This window comes from Crocuta crocuta, unplaced genomic scaffold (assembly GCF_008692635.1).
Source record: "Crocuta crocuta isolate KB4526 unplaced genomic scaffold, BGI_CrCroc_1.0 scaffold223, whole genome shotgun sequence".
Lineage (NCBI taxonomy): Eukaryota > Metazoa > Chordata > Mammalia > Carnivora > Hyaenidae > Crocuta > Crocuta crocuta.
In genome coordinates this window covers 3,206,283-3,223,112 of record NW_027529426.1, presented here as the reverse complement: position 1 = coordinate 3,223,112, position 16,830 = coordinate 3,206,283, and the positions used below count along the sequence as shown (strand labels likewise).

At 38.5% G+C, this 16,830-nt stretch overlaps 1 protein-coding gene and 1 long non-coding RNA gene across 3 annotated transcripts in view; one reads left to right on the top strand and one right to left on the bottom strand.

Moving 5' to 3' along the window:
• RBM47 (RNA binding motif protein 47) overlaps nt 1-16,830 on the bottom strand; it is a 154,918-nt gene that overhangs the window by 25,787 nt on the left and 112,301 nt on the right. For both annotated transcript variants that reach the window (XM_077758902.1, XM_077758903.1), the window contains exon 4: nt 9,593-9,719. The gene's annotated coding sequence lies outside the window, so the exon portion shown is untranslated. The remainder of the gene's footprint in view (nt 1-9,592; nt 9,720-16,830) is intronic.
• The window catches only part of LOC144227307 (uncharacterized), a 38,666-nt gene that overhangs the window by 14,310 nt on the left and 7,526 nt on the right, over nt 1-16,830 (top strand). The window lies entirely within an intron of this gene.

Sequence of the window (16,830 nt, the reverse complement as noted above, 5' to 3'; positions counted from 1 at the left end):
TTAGTGGTAAATTTGGGATTATATATATTGTATCTATTTTAAAGCTTATCTTAAGCTTTATCTTTGGGGTAATCATCTCTAGTTTAACTTCTATTCAACAGTAATCTGTTTACTTTTAATTTTTTTTAATGTTTCATTTTTATTTTAGAGAGAGTGTAAGTTGGGGAGGGGCAGAGAGAAAGAGGGAGATACAGAATCTGAAGCGGGCTCCAGGCTTTGAGATGTTAGCACAGGGCCCAAAGCGGGGCTTGAACCCACGGACTGTGAGATCATGACCTAAGCCAAAGTCAGACACTTTGAACTTTGAACTGACTGAGCCACTCAGGCGCCCCGACAGTAGTCTGTTTAAATTCAAAACCAAACCAAAGCTGGATAGTCCAAATACAGTAGAGTTCCATATATATGCCTTTTAAAACATTCTAAAACTTGTATGTAAAGGATATTTTTCATCTGTTTAGTTTCTTGAATGTCTCTCAAAACAGATTTAGAAAGTGAACTTTCCCAAACAGAAGCTTATCCTGTTTTTATAATGATATGTAAATGCCATTCTTTCTCCCTAACGGCAAACTGTACGGGTGGTTTGCAAGTGGGAGTTATAGAGTAATAGTATGGTCTATTATTACTAGGTCCTATTATACAAGATACATACTCTACAGGATATGTTCTTTTATTACCCCTAGGTGGTATGCCAAGTGGCAGTATACAGGAATATCATAGGTCTCTTTGTAAGGAAAGTGACACATGGCCTGTCCTGAAACAAAGGCTGTGAAACAGAGTGACACAGTCAAACATTAGCTTCGGTTTTAGGTGTGACCTTCTGATTTATTTGGTTAACATTAGTCATTTTGATTGTGACTACGAAACAGTATCTGCTCCCACGGAAAAAAATAGGTCCTGTTTAATATTGATGTCCTTGTATTTCACTGACCTGTATTTTAAGGCATTATTGACAGTGAACTAGCACCTGGCCCAGAATGCTCTCAACACTGAATAAGCCAGGGGGTACTATCTTCTCAACGTTTAAATTGAATGTGGGGTAGTTTTGAAGTTAAAAATATTGTCAAATACCACAACAATATTTCTTGACAATATGACTGCAACAGGGTCTCTGTGAGAAAAAAAATAAAAAGAAGTAAAATTTCTAGTGGGAGACAAAGAAAATATGCATTACCATGGGTCTTTAAACTAATCAAAATATTTTTTCTTTTTATTCATTAAATGTTTAATGTTGTTGCCCCTTTATTCAGCTTTCTAGCTTCATTTTCCCTCTGGTGATGTTTGAAAATTATTATTATTGTTATTATTTTTAAAAGTGTGGGGCGCCTGGGTGGCCCAGCCGGTTAAGCGTCCAACTTTAGCTCAGGTCATGATCTTGCAGTCTGTCGGTTCGAGCCTGCAGTCAGGCTCTGTGCTGACAGCTCGGAGCTCGGAGCCTGGAGCCTGCTTCGGATTCTGCGTCTCCCTCTCTCTCAAAAATAAGTGAACGTTAAAAAAATTTTTTTTAAAGTGTATTTCTTTATTTTGAAAGAGAGAGACAGAGAATGAGGTAGGGGCAGAGAGAGGAGAGAATATCAAGCAGGCTCCACGATGTCAGTATAGAGCCCGACATGGGGCTCGAACTCCCGAACTGGGAGATCACAACTGAGCTGAAATCAAGAATCAGATGCTTAACTGACTGAGCCACCCAGGTGCTCCTGAAATTATTATTATTATTATTATTATTATTATTATTATTATTATTTTGCATATAGTGGGAAACAAAAATAATAGTTTAATGAACAGGTCCTTCTAGCAAAAGTATGGCTGAAGTCAAACCCTAATGCCCAAAAGATTAGATTCTTTATTATAAAAACTTGGAAAAGAAAGGAAGAACCATGAGTTCATTGGTGAGAAAGGTCATTCTGGATGGATATTTTGAATACTGCAGTGTGTTTTTATCAACTTCATTTGTTTTTTAGTGTTTTCAAAAGGCTCTATGAGAAAAGGGGCCATCTGAGAGAGGTCCTTTAGTAAATTCACTTTCACTTTATTAAGAAGGGATTTTGGATATTTTAGGCTATCTCCACTTTTTTCTATAATGTTTGTAATGTATTAGAAACATCAAAACAATATGGTTTATTTCATTAGCTATAATTGAAGCCTTCCCAAAGGCAGGGACCTTTATTTGGTATCCTCAGCACCTAGCACTGAATGAAGGAATGTTTCAGTAAAGGCATGAATGAATGAAAAAAACAATGAATAAGCATTGCCTTTTATGAGAAACATGGTAAGACAAAGCTACAAAGAGAATTTTATTATCATATATAATCACCAGCAAACTGCTCTGGACATTTTTTCCATTTATATTTAACTTTTGTGGTTTACCTACACCCAGAGCTGTGTACAAAGAGCCATACCAAGTACTGTGCAGTGGTCTATGTGACCAAAAGGAGCCCAGTGAAGAATGGACAAGCCAGCCTTGGCACATAAAGGGGCTGGCATTAAAAAAAATTTTTTTTATTTATTTACTTGGGGAGAAAGAGACAGTGAATACAAGCTGGGGAGAGAAGGAGAGAGAGAATCCCAAGCAGGCTCCGTGCCATCAGTGCAGAGCCCACTGTGGGGCTTGAACTCACAAACTGTGAGATTATGACCCGAGCTGAGATCAAGAGTGGGCCGCTTAACAGACTGAGCCACCCAGGCGTTCCGAGGCTAGCCTTTCTAATCCACAGCTTGGACAAGAGTTGTGTCAAGGAGAAAAGCCACACCGACCACTGACGGACTACCCTGGATGTAAATGTTAACCCCCTTAGAAGCTTCTTGGTCGGCAGCTATAGACCTTAAATAACTCTTGTTTTCTACATTAGTCGATATGCTTAGCTTCTACTACATTGTTACGGGGACTTGGGAGAGATTTTATACCACAAGGAAACGGGCACAAGACCATGCCTGACCATGAAGACAATTTCCAAACGCTCGTTTATGTGAAGGTATTTTGAGAGGCTGGTTATTAAAGTGCTTGAGCTCATGAAGACTGGCTGGGGATAAGGTCCTTTTCTCCCTGGTATCCTTCTGCTCCTGGGCAGTTCTTTGCCATACAGTAGCGGGTCTTGATGAATTAGAAAACAGACCACAAATTAATCTGATACTGAATGTACCACAAAAAAAGATGTTCATATGTGAAATCCAAGGTTCTTGGTTCAGTAATATCACTCATCTGCCTTTCTACTTTCCATGCCACACAGGGATACCTCTCACTGCAGAGGGGAAAAGGTGTGGAAGCAGCACAGGGGCCTTTAGTTTTAGTGGGGGGGAAATGGCTTCCTCCTGCTATTCCTCCTCAGTCATACTTCCTTCACCTTCAGAATTATTTTTTCCTCTCATTCTTAAACTCTCATTTAATATCCCTGGTTTTCAACTGTAATCACCTCAGTTAATAAATACCCCAGAGAAACATACAGGGATAGAGCAATGCTACTGTGTGATTAGCTGTTTGTTTAGTCCTTGTTTAAGTTACATACACACACACACCCCACTTTTTAAAGAGTATTCACCATTTGAACAAAATATAGTAATAAAGGGTTTAAAACTAGGGAAGGGAAAAGAATTCGTCAATTATAAATTATTTAATTGCTTAATTTGTACTTTGAGGTAGAATTTGTAAATATTATAAAGACAAAATGTTGCTCTATTTTGAGCAAAGATATTTATTAAGAGAAGGAAGAAAAGAAAGTCAGGGATGGGAAGGAGAACCAGTTTTCCCAGCCTCTGTAATTTAACAAGGCAGTTAAAGTTAGTTGGAAATTTACATAAAAGTTCCACAGAAGCAGAACCATATTAGTTAAAGAAACTCCTAAAACACAGACATAAATTTTAAGAATAGAAATGAACAAAAAATATACATCCAGAGTTTACTGAACCTAGAGCATTTAGAATAAAATGTTCAAGTGTAAGGAAGCTTATGATTTTCCAGTTATATTAAACTCCTGGATCATTTTTGTAGACATAATTGCTGTTCATGTCTCACATGCTCCGTAATTTCATTGTGTGCACTTGGAAATAATATATCAATTGAAAAACGAACACACTGGTAAAAATGCCCCTGATTTGAGCTGGTCATTTATTCCCAGTCTCACAGAAAAATACTGGATATTCTCTGAGTTAATAAAGTGTGAAATGACTTTAACGCTTCAAGGGAAATACAGTATACCACTCCTGCAAACTGTTTTAGAGAGCCTGGCTTATCTTATTCCACCCTACATCAGAAACTTTAATTAGCTTATTTCCTTATTCTCCAACTCCCTTTTACAGCAAAGAGAAAATGAGGACCTACAGCAGCAAACAATTCATCCCTCATAAATCAGTCTCCATGAAACCCAAGACAGGGTGGTCCTAAGGCCAGATCCTTAGTAGATTTAACACGAATTTATTTGTGATCTGGACACCCAACTGCCAATACTGTGTTCTAGTGCTAAGAATCGAATTCATGTGGAGAAACCTGCAACCACGAGTTACAGAAGTGTGGCACTGTCTCCAAGCCCGTCAGAGAGCAGTCAGTACAGCGCAGGCTGTTGGTCTGGTGATATGAGGTGAGGCAGCTTACACAGCCTGGTACTTTCTTCTTACTGCACAAGAGTCTACATGTCAAGGCTGAGCAGAACTTCATATTTTCTCTTGTAAGCACACCCAGGTTCCATCCACAATAAAAGAGAACTAGGATAATAGTTCTGGAAACGCAGTTTGCCCATTTAACTGTGGCTTGTCTAGTTTTGTTTCTCTAAAGCAGCATGGAGAGAAATCTATTTTTGTACAAAAATAAATATTTACTGTAGCTCACAATTCACAGTCACATTCAGTGTGGAGTGTCCCCTCTCTTTCCCTCTGCTGCCAAGTATATAGATGCATAACACACACACACACACACACCCCTATACGTATACATACATCCTTTTTTTCTTAGCCTAAAATGCTATCTAGCTCTGCTGTTCTTTTCTTGGGAATTTCTTTGAGGATGTTTATATCACCATGCTCGCTGATCCTAGCCACCATCTATCTCACAGCTGTATCCTAGTTAAGAAAGCTGAACCGGCTGAGCTGTTAGCTGCCTAATTGTTTCAGCTTTCTCTTACCTGTCTGTTGGGAAAGCACCTAAGCCTACTCAAAGAAGAAAAATAAGTGAGGGTGAGTATTAGGTGTGAGTATGTGTGCCGTTTGCTTAATGGGCTGACACACGTCTTTACTGAGACTCGATGGGATTCAAAGATACATTTTTCAAAAGAATCCGAGCCCTTCCCATACACCATATGCAAAAATTGACTCAATGTTAAAGATAAAACTATAAAACCTTAAAAGAAAACTCTAATATAGTTACATATTTCTATAAAACATAGAAGATCATGACATTAATTTGGCACTAATTCTTGGATGGGACACCAAAAGCACAGGCAACAAAAGAAAAAAAATAGATTAATTAAGAGTACATCAAAATGAAAAACTTTTATGAATTAGCAGAGTGAAAAGGCAACTGATGGAATGGGGGAAAACAATCCCTTAAAATATTAAGGACTCAATACCCAAAGGATATAAAGAACTCCTACAATGCAACAACAAAACCAACCTATTTTAAAATGGGCAAAGGGCTGAACAGGCATTTCTCCAAAGAGGATATAAAAATAGTCAACACGCATATGAAAAGATGCTCAACATCAGTAATCATGAAGGAAATGCAAATTAAAACCACAGGGATATACCACTTCACAGCCATTAGGATAGCTACTATAAAACACACACGTGGAGAAAATAAATGTTTCCAAGAATGTGGAGAAACTGGAACCCTTGCACATCGCTAGTGGAAATGTACAAATTATACAGCTACTGTGGAAAGCAGTATGGTGGTTCCTCAGACGCTTAAACATAGACTTAGCATGTGATCCACCAATTCCACTACTGGGCATACACCCAAAACAACTGAAAGAAGGGATTCAAACAGATAAAGGTACACCCATGATCAAGGCAGTATTATTCACACAGCCCAAAGGTGGAGATAAACCAGATGTTTACTGAAGCATGAATAGACAAACAAAATGTAGAATAAATAGACAATGGAATACTATGAGCCTTAAAAAGGAAGGAAATTCTGATACATGCTACAACATGGACGAACCATGAAGACATTATGCTAAGTGAAATAAGCCAGATCCAAAAGGACAAATATTATACAGTTCCACTTGCATGAGTTACCTAGAATAGTCAAATCCATAGAGACAGAAAGTAAAAAAGAGCTGGTGGGGAGGGAGGAATGGGAGTTATTGTTTAAGGGGTACAAAGTTTCAGTTTGTGAAGATGAGAAAGTTCTGGAGATGGATGACGAAGATATTTGTATAATAATGTGTATGTATTTCATGTCTCTGAACTGCAAGCTGGAAGAATGCTTTTTATGCATATCTTAGCACCATAAAAAAAGAGAGAAGGAAAAAAAGGAGGTAGGTGTTCTCTTAATGCAGGTTTTTAAGAGAAAATGGGAAAATGATTAGAAAAATAATGTTCTAGGTTACACAGCTTTTTTTTCATGTTTACAATTCAAAATGCAAAGAGAGATAAGGAACCAATATATTAGTTTTTTAATTACTGAGACTTTTAACTGTGTGAAATCTAGTCAAAAAGTGTTCTTATTCCAAGATTAAGATTAGAGCTAGTCTGAGGTATTATAATAATCTTTTCATGCTTTTAGATTTTGGAATTCTGTTCCAACATATACGTGAAACTACTTTTATACGTGCAAAACAAACCAGTATTTCAAAGTGGCACAAGATCTGAACAGAGAGGAATCCAACAAATATTTGTGAAGTATCCACTCTATGTTAATACGCAAGGGACAGTCTACCTTAGAGAGCAAGATCAAATTGGCCAGTGTCAGACTTTTTTTGCCAAGCTTTGGCTCAGTCTCCTGAAATTGCTCAGTGCAGCTCCATATCGGAGTGACACAATTTTAACATTTCCGGTAACGGTGAAGGATAGTCAAATATTTGTGAACTTAGTTACTCCTGAAACCTTTCTGGTGTGTTCTGAAGTTTGAAAATCTGATNTGCTACTATGGGGATGAAGATTAGACAGAACTAATATGTAGAATCTATCACTTTAAAATTCCAGCCATGATCCTGGAAAGCTGTCTGTGAGGTCCACTGACCATTCCTTTGCTTTGGGGCTCCTCAGCTTTTGGTATTTTATTATTACTCATGAATTATAGATGTTAGAGCTAAAAGAAAATGTAGAGGCCATCCAGAAATTTCCCTTTATTTTACTTTTTTACATTAAAAAATGATTAACTTGGAAGTTTTTTCCTAGTATTTAAAATGCAGGGAAACTTTTCTCTCCTAAGGAACAGATGTGCTTTCATTGTTAGATAATGGAAGTTATACAACACATCGTATTGTTCACAGTTAAACTTAGATTATCTACATAATGATCTCCATCGCTGTTCCTCTACCTTGTGTACTCACATATTTTTACTAAAAACCACCTCAGATGCTCATTAGATACAGAGAAGTTGAGCCCCTCACTTTAAAGAAGAAGAAACAGGAGTGCCTGGGTGGCTCAGTCAGTTAAAGCGTCCAGCTTTGGCTCAGGTCTCATGATCTCATAGTTCGTGGGTTCAAGTCCTGCGTTGGGCTCTGTGCTGACAGCTCGGAGCCTGGAGCCTGTTTCAGATTCTGTGTCTCCCTCTCTCTCTGCCCCTCCTGGGCTTGCTCTTTCTCTCCCTCCCTCTTGGGCTTGCGCGCGCTCTCTCTCTCTCTCTCAAAAATAAACATTAAAAAAATTTTTTAAGAAACAGGCCTTGAGAAGTTAAATGACCTGTCCATGTTAAGTATTTTTGAGTTTGCTGTTTGTCTGGACTCATTGACTGAATTAGGCTTCTTGTAGACAACGAAAAGATTTTGTTTTCCTGAAGCACGTAGTACAGAAATGAACAAAAGTGGTGACAAGACATACTGAGCGAATGAATGCAAGCCTCAGATATGCTATTCCCCCATCAACGGACCCAAGAGATTGAGGTTGGTCCTCAGTGTCAGCTGGATAACATTATCTTCTACTTTAGACCCAATATTGGCTAAGACTGGGGGGACGGGGCTGGGAGGAGGGAAGAGGCTTTTATTTACATGTGTGCATGAAATGAACATGGTCATAATAATGGGTGGAGAGAGATGGGAGGGCAAATATAATGAGTCATTTTTTTTTTTACTGTTTTATTTACTTCTGAGAGAGATAGAGAGACAGCATGAGCAGGGAAAGGTCAGAAAGAGAGGGAGGTACAGAATCTGAAGCAGGCTCCAGGCTCTGAGCTAGCTGTCAGCACAGAGCCTGACACGGGGTTCGAACCCACGAACCGTGAGATCATGACCTCAGCCAAAGTCGGATGCTTAACTGACTGAGCCACCCAGGCACCCTTAATTTGAGTCATTTCTGGAAGACAGTTTGACAATATCAAGAGTTTTGCAGCGTTCATTTAAAATAGTTTATTTTCATTAGCCCATGCTTCCATTTATAGAAATTTACCTCAAGAAAATAATCAGAGACACACAAAAAATGAATAGTTAAGAATAAACACCACAAACACCACACTACAGTGGTGTTTATTATGTAATGAACATAATAGTACCTATTTATATGTGAATGCAGCAAACATAATGTACAACAGTATAGAAATGGCTAAATAAACTATGGCATAGTTGTAGGCTAAAATGTTTATCTCACGTTCTCAATTATGTGAACTTTGTTAAGCAATATTTAGAAAATGTCTGAAATATCTAAAAGAAACAAAAAAGGAATAAATATAATATAATGTTAATTGTGGTTATCCCTGGATTGTGAGATTATAAGCAATTTCATAGGTTTCCTTTAATGAGTATGCTTTTCTAAAAAAATTGTAATNACAAAGGACCAGGATGGGGCGAGGGGCGGGGGCGGGGGCAGGGCAGTGAGGGGTTGAGTGCTGTTGCTGGGTACATCAGTGTCACCAACAGCTCCTCCCTGACACACAAGGATTGGAGCTTTGTGAGGGTGTGGCTATGGCCAGGGAGGGCCGTCAGTCCAAGGTTCAGCCTCTGTCTTTAATGCTCTTTGTCCCTGCTACAGCCTACATAGGACTGTCACCCACATAATACTAACACTTTCTATCAGAAATTAGAGACAGCATGAGGATTGTTCAAGAACACCCAAGTATCTTTTCTAGCTTGTGCAAAGGACCATTTCTTTTGTTCAACACTTTTGAAAGACAAGTCTGATAGAAATACCCTTCACCTCTTTCTTTGGGTGGTATAAGAGGCCATTATAAGCAATACACAATTATTCCTTATCTCTTAATGCCAAAGATGCTCACATATACAGATAGCAGGAGTAATTTTTCCTATTGGGTCACAGAGATGTAAACTGAACAAAGAAATAAGGATTTATATTGTGGGTTTAAAATGACTTCCCATGTTCTATAAACCAAGGTTGTTATAACAAACACACACCGAGCACTTATAGTCTAAGCAGCAGATATCTTGGTTGATAGGAATGAAAATGTAAGGTTTTATTTAAGTGAAGAAGAAAAGGACATTGGGAATGTACTCACCAAAACCCCACTAATTTGGCTTGTCTGGTCCTTTGATAGGATGTAGAACAAGAATATACAGGGGAAATTCAGGCAGTTTGCTTGAGATTTTTCAGGTCAATATTTGGCATGCCCTTTGAGACAAACCCTAAGGGGTAAAAAAAAAATTGCTAGAAATGGTTTCTATTTCAATATCATTTTCGTAAGTGTGTTAAAAATGTGAGGCCATTTTCTTTAAAAAAAAAAAAAAAGACTTATCATTACTCTGTCTTGTTTTCTACAAACCAAGAAACACAACCATGTATGCTCCCTCCTATTCTTAAGAAACAGGGAACAGTAATAAAAAACTGTCCCACTTCTTCCATTTTTTGTATGTTTCCCTCTGCCTTCATTGGAGCATCCATGACTTCAAGATGAACAGTACAATGTTTAGGAAGAAATAACAGATATAGCCTATATTTTAAGCTTATTGGCTCTTAAAAAGAAGAGGTTGGTGCCCTTTACAGAGATGAGCTGCCTCTCTCCAGTTGGGGACTTATGCTACACATCACGTTGAGTCATTACACTCCTTACTGCTGAATCCAGACAGGGTCTCAAAAACCACTGAAACACGAACTCTAGCCATTTACTACCAACTGGCTCGAGTCACTATGAAAGCAACTTTATTCCCGAAGCAGGCTCCGTGCTGACAGCAGACAGCCAGACGCGGGGCTCAAACTCATGAACTGTGAGATCATGATCTGAGCTGAAGTCAGACACTTAACCGAATGAGCCACCCAGACGTTCCCCAGTTCCTGAATTTTAGTGTGGAGGAAACGGTCTTACTGAAGGTCCCACAACTATGTATACTAATAAGATTTGTGGGGCAGTTCCTAGAGAAAAGAAATGGTTTCTAGACAGTAACTGGACTAATTTATTCACTTCAACCTCCTCACTCACTCCTCATTCTATGAAACAGCTATGGATACTGCATTCTATATCATGGAGTTTTTATGAAGACCTAATGGGGGAAATCTTCCTATATTCCAGAAAGAAAAGCTATTCTGAGCAGAACACTTGGTTTGTGTTCATCTGGGTGGGGGTGGGGGGCATGTGAATCTTAGAGTTGCTGCTCCCTCTTCAACAATGGCGGGACTGAGGGCAAACGTTTGCTGGATTCATGACACTTGTGGCGCCATCTCTGTTCACACTGATTTTGCCCTTTCTTCTTTATCTTGTCATACCATATGTAGTTTTGAAAGCTTTTCCAAATCCATTTTCAGCATGACAAATACATGAAATTGGTAAATGTATGTTTCCCGAAAAGACACCCCAGTCTAATACCAAGTTCCTTGTATGTTCTGCTTCTCAACCCCATTATAAACCTAGGCTAAAAATAGCTTTCTCATCCTTTCTGACAATAAACCAGTTGCCCATACTCAGGGCTGCTAGTACATGGGCCTAAGGCTACCAGGAGACCACAGGTACAAGAGTCACATAAGAGTTCAGGTAACAGAATCCTTCCTCTGCCACCAGTAGCGTTTGACCACGGGCATGCCATTTTAACTTTCTGGGCCTCTGCATCCTCGCCAGTGTACTGAAGCTGATACAAACACCTCACATGAGAACTGTTACAAGGTAAAATAAGATACTATATTTGAAAGCATCTTGTAAACTACCAACCATCAGCCCCTGCCTGGACGGTTGCATTATCCCTCCAGCTGACTCTGTTTCATCCACTCTTGCCCATTGCAATCAATCTAGCTCTCACGGCAGGCAAAATGATCTTTAAAAAAAAAAAAAATCAAAAACAAAGACAAAGACAAAACAAAACAAAAAACCAATAGGGGCACCTGGCTGGCTCAATTGGAAGAGCATGTGACTCTTGATGGGGTCATGAGTTCAAGCCCCATGTGGGGTGTAGAGATTATTAAATAAATAAACTTCAAAAAAAAAAAATAAAACTACAACACAATTTGGGTGTGTCTTGTCACCCTCCTGCTTAAAACTCTACCTTTTCTTAGAATATGCCCATAGAATAAAGTCAATATCCTTAGGAAGGCCTATAAAGAAGACTTCGGCTCCTCTTCCAACCTGATCTTGTGTCATTTTCCTCCTTATGTGTGCTGTTCCCAATGCTTCAAAGCCTCGCCAGTTCCCCTGCCCAGCCAGCTTGTTCTCATCCTTAAATTTCACTCCTCAGAAGCCATCTTTGGATCCCCCAAGATATGTTCCCATAACATCATACAAACTCTCACTGTACTCCTCGTAACACTGAACTGAACTATAGGAGGCTACCATTTTGAAGGACAAAAACGACAGAACATTGGTAAATTTATGTTTTTACCTTAAAACAACTGGTATAATAATGGTGCTCCCCGTCAGCTGTAAACTTTGCCAGGGCAGAATCTACCACTAGAATCCCAGTGCCTCATAACTAATCCTAGCACACAGTAGGTGTGTAACTGTTTAATTAGTATGTGAGATGTTGTTACTACCTTTTTAATGCTAAGCACATAATTTACATCTTATCACTGGTAGTAAAAACCATGCTTTTATTCAAATGCTACTTCTATGTTCTATAGAAATAAAATGAAGAAATGAAGTGAGACAAATTATTTTTTAAGATTGTCATTTCTGGCATTTCAAGTATGCATGGATTCTAATATGTACAATATGCATCATCAGGGATAGAATTTAGTCCACTGGTGTGGTACCATTTATGGATTTGTGTTGTTTCACTCAACTGTTTCTCACCAAAGGGCAGAATGAAAACAATTCTCAAAGGAAAACAGCTGATTTGGATTTATTTCTTTTTACAGCTTTTGCCACGTGTTGCAAACCAGCTAGGGGGAAAAGGATAGCATCTAAAAGAGCGCTAGACTTGAAACTGAGAAATTTTAAAATATGCTTCCCCAAGATATTAAAAAAGAATGCATCCTACAATCTTCCGGGATCACCTTATCCAACTATCTCATAGCTTATGTTGCTCATGAAATTAACAGTGCAAAGATCAAGTCTAAACCAAAGTTAGATGACGTATGGGGTAGGCAAGGCTTATTCATGAAGCTATGCTTCTTAATAATATTAATAATGTTAATAACAGCTAACATTCATTAAGTGCTTATTATGCACCAGGTACTGTGCTCAGCATTTTGTGTACACTGTCTTATTTACTCATTACTGCAACCCCATGCAGCAAACTCTCTGCTTACAATCATCCTGGCTATGAGGGGGCTAAGACACGGGGTGACTGCTTACTGGCAAAGGTCCCTTAGTTGTAAATGCTGAATCTGGAGTTCAAACCCAAGAGGTCTGAGATAAGAATCTACACTCTTAATTAATTATTCTGCTCCATGGAAGAATCCAATTGCTTCCAACTGCATCCTAGTCTGGGAGGGTAGAAAATTAAAATCTGTGCTATAACAAAAATGACATTATATGTATTCATATTGCGGCTTCAGAGTCATTTATGAGTCAAAACTGTGACTGGCAAACCCATGATTTGTCAAAGACAATTGTCTAAGAATTTTTTCAAGAGTTCCAATATTCCAATATTCAACTTTAAACAGTAAAAGATATTTTCAACCTGGGTTAGAAATAAGGACAGAAGTGTAGCTTTTTGGATGGAGAGTAGAGAATGCCAGAGACTCATAAATATCATGGGTTCAGAGAGCTGGTTATCCAATTTGCTCCCTAGATTTTTTTTTTTTCATATTTTTTTTAATGTTTTATTTATTTCTGAGAGAGAGAGAGAGAGAGACAGACAGACAGACAGACAGACAGCATGAGTGGGGAGGGTCAGAGAGAGAAAGGGAGATATAGAATCTGAAGCAGGCTCCAGGCTCTGAGCTAGCTGTCAGCACAGAGCCCGACGTGGGGCTCGAACCCATGGACAGTGAGATCATGACCTGAGCCGAAGTTGGACGCTTAATCAACTTAGTCACCCAGGAGCCCCTGGTCCCTAGATTCTTGAAAGGCTGTTATGCTTTTTGAAAGCACAACACGTTGGAAGGGTTTTGAGAAACAGAGACTCCATGAAAGGAATCAACAGCTTGCAATTTCACTTTCTCAGTGAACAATCTCTAATCTGACTGTTCTTTCTCACTAACATTTAAAAAAATTATCTACCCCCTTACGTAGCAAAGGACAAACATTCACACCATCCAAATGTGATTTTTAAAATAAATACAAATTACTGATTCTTTATGTATGATTCATGGGTGGTGGTTATTGAGATATCACTCCCCACCCCCTCCATCTTTGTGCACTGACATTTGACCCTTTTTATAATATGCACCTTGCACCAGTGAAACCTAAGGCACCAGCTAGTTACTCATTAAACTTGGGTGCCAAGGGCTGACTTGTACAAATTACGCTGTTAACTGCCCAGTCTGGTCTGTGTGCAGAAGTGGAAAAAAGCAATCATCATAGCTGTGAAATTCTGTCATATCGGCAGAATTGAACTACAAATTGCAGCAATTCGTGTCTGACCTCTGATCTGTGAAGTTAGTCTAAACCTTTGAACCTCAGCTTGGAACTGAGAACCAGCATTTACTGGTACTGGAGAAGATGGCTAACAAGTATTCTTTGCTGTGAATAGTTAACTCTGTGACTGTAGGTCGACCCACGTCACATCGACCTCCCCTAAAGAGGCAACCAGAGTAAGGGAATATGGGGACGATCTTGAGAGTCGACTGCTCATAAAATGGCATTTTGAACAAATCTAATAAAAGTAGAAAGTTTCAGGATGCAAATCTTGTAAATAAATACGTAAAAACAAAAAGCGGGTAATCTGAGATCACTTAAATTATTGGGCATTTATACTTAGTGGTTTGTACACTTAAAAAATTCTTTACAAAGAGTTTAATACTTAAAACTTTTTTATCAAACAGTGCCATCTCTCATGTTAAACTTTTAAACAAATATATTATCGAATTTCTATATAAAACACAAACACATATTAAACCATCTCTGGGAAAAAGCAATCACGAGAAATCAGTTATACTTTTGTTTGAACCCAAACTTTGCTTCTGATACTAAACATTAGATGAAGAGGAACAAGCAAGTATAATAATGTACGTTTCTAATACATTTTGTCATAACACTGATCACGTTTTATTCATAAAGAGGAAGTGTTTTCTTTTGAGAATTAGCTTCAAATGCTATTCAAGTTGCTCCATTTCCAGGTGGAAAGCAGCAAATAAGGACTGTATTTCTCTGGTTTCTTTGAATTCATATTAGAACAAATATAGCACATAAAATACAACCAAACTATTCTTTATAACGAAAGTGGAACTTATTTGTAGTTTTTAAAGCATACAATGCCCACTTAACTGAGTCCATTTCATAACCTTTACAACTGGTTCGAAACAATGGTGCTACAAGAGAAGTCTTCTTCTATCAGGCCTTTTTCCAGAGAGGAAATGTCATTATCGCTAAATTTATGTAGCACTTATCATAACGCTAGTTCTTCTTATTTTTCTTTTCATTATCACATACCTTAAAATCACAAATAGCTTCTCTAAAGACCTACGAAAATGACTTTGGGAAACAAAGGTGGACACTTGATAAATTCCTGCTTTTTGATCCCATTGTTTAAATAGCAGCCATCTATGAAAATATCACTTTGTGAAGACCTAACTTTTTCAAGTGTGCAAAGTGAAGCTCTACTGGAAGAACTGAGTTTTAAAAATGTTTACAACAAGAACTTGGGGTTTGCTGCTGGTGAGGCAAACTGTATTTGAAACCACTACCAAGTTCTAAATTTTTTTTTTGCCTTCAATTAAAAAAGGGGGCATTTGTTTATTTGACCTTATCTAAATTATTTGAACCACACACAACCATCCTCTCTTCCAACGAAAACAAATAAGGTTTCCCCTACCTTTCCAGTCTTGAAATCTGGATGCGACAGGCTAACAATAACAAAAGCTTTGCTTAAGCAACCCCTGCTCCTGATCCTGGAAAGTGCGTAACAGTCTTTACATGGCACATGTCTCCTCATTGGTCAATGAGCTTTGGTCACTTAAATGCCTTGGGAATTATTTGCTAAGGGCACCTGAAATGAGCTTCGAGTGGGTGGTACAGAAAGATGGGAGGTGTAAAAATTGCCAGATACAGAATGCCCAACAGCAGCCTGAAAACTTCATGAAAAACCCGCTGTCACAAATGGATTCGGGGAAGGCCCTAGAAGACAAAAGTGCCTGCATTTCAGAGACAAGAACTTTAACTGAAGCCTTTACTTAACCGCCACTACTGCCTAAAAGTAAACACATGATCTTTGAAATTCACCTTCCTGGAATACAAGAGGTGCCTGTTCTCTCGTACTGCTTGATGCAGACCAGAGAAACAGTGATTTTTTTACTTCATCCAGGTTGTTGTGGGATTTAATGAATGGATACATGTAAGTGCTTAGATACAGGCAAAAATTACACAGGGGTCAAGCCCTCGTTTGATTTTACTTTACTTCCAATTTGGAGCTGGAAATGGATTTACTGGTAAGAAGTGGAGAAAAAACAGAAAGGGCCATAGAACCAGAAGGGAGTGGGAAAACATGATTCATGGTAATGAAGACAGTTCGTACGTAACAACGGGTCAGAAGGACCTGGAGCACCTACGCAGAGTAAATACACTCCTGTTCAAGCAGGTAAGAGACGAACCTCACCGAAAGTCTCTCTGGAGGTTGAGTTTGTCAGTTCCCGCCACTGGGAGAGATCAGGGGAAGCAGGGAGCAGAAGAAGGGCTGTGGGGAGGGTCCTGAAAGTGAGGTAACATTTGGGACCCAAGGTCTTCTGAACAAGAATTAAAATCAGCACCACAGCACATAAACAGAGTAATGAATCTATAATTTCAAAACCGTGGTCTCCACTTTTCCCTTAGTGGGTTTTCTGTAATTGTTAACCTTATTAAATTTTATAAAACCTTAGTAATTTGATGTCGCCAAGGTGGGAAGTAAAAAGACCAGAGTGACAAGAAAGTTTTAAAATCTGTTTATCTGCCTCTTTAAAAAATAAAGAAATAGCATTATTACTCCTAAATAAAATAATCCAAAACTATCAATAGAGACTAGAAAATATTTGCAGGTTAGTAAAGGGTCAAAATCCAGAACAAATCTTAGATTACCAAACTAAAGTGATAGGTTCCGAATGGAAGAAAATTGAGAAAACACAACATGAAGGCAGTGTTTCCAAAAAACTACTGATTTTGGACTAAATTCCTCTTGACTACAAATAAGACCCAGGAAATCTGCCTTTCATATGAGTAACTGAGTATTTTACACA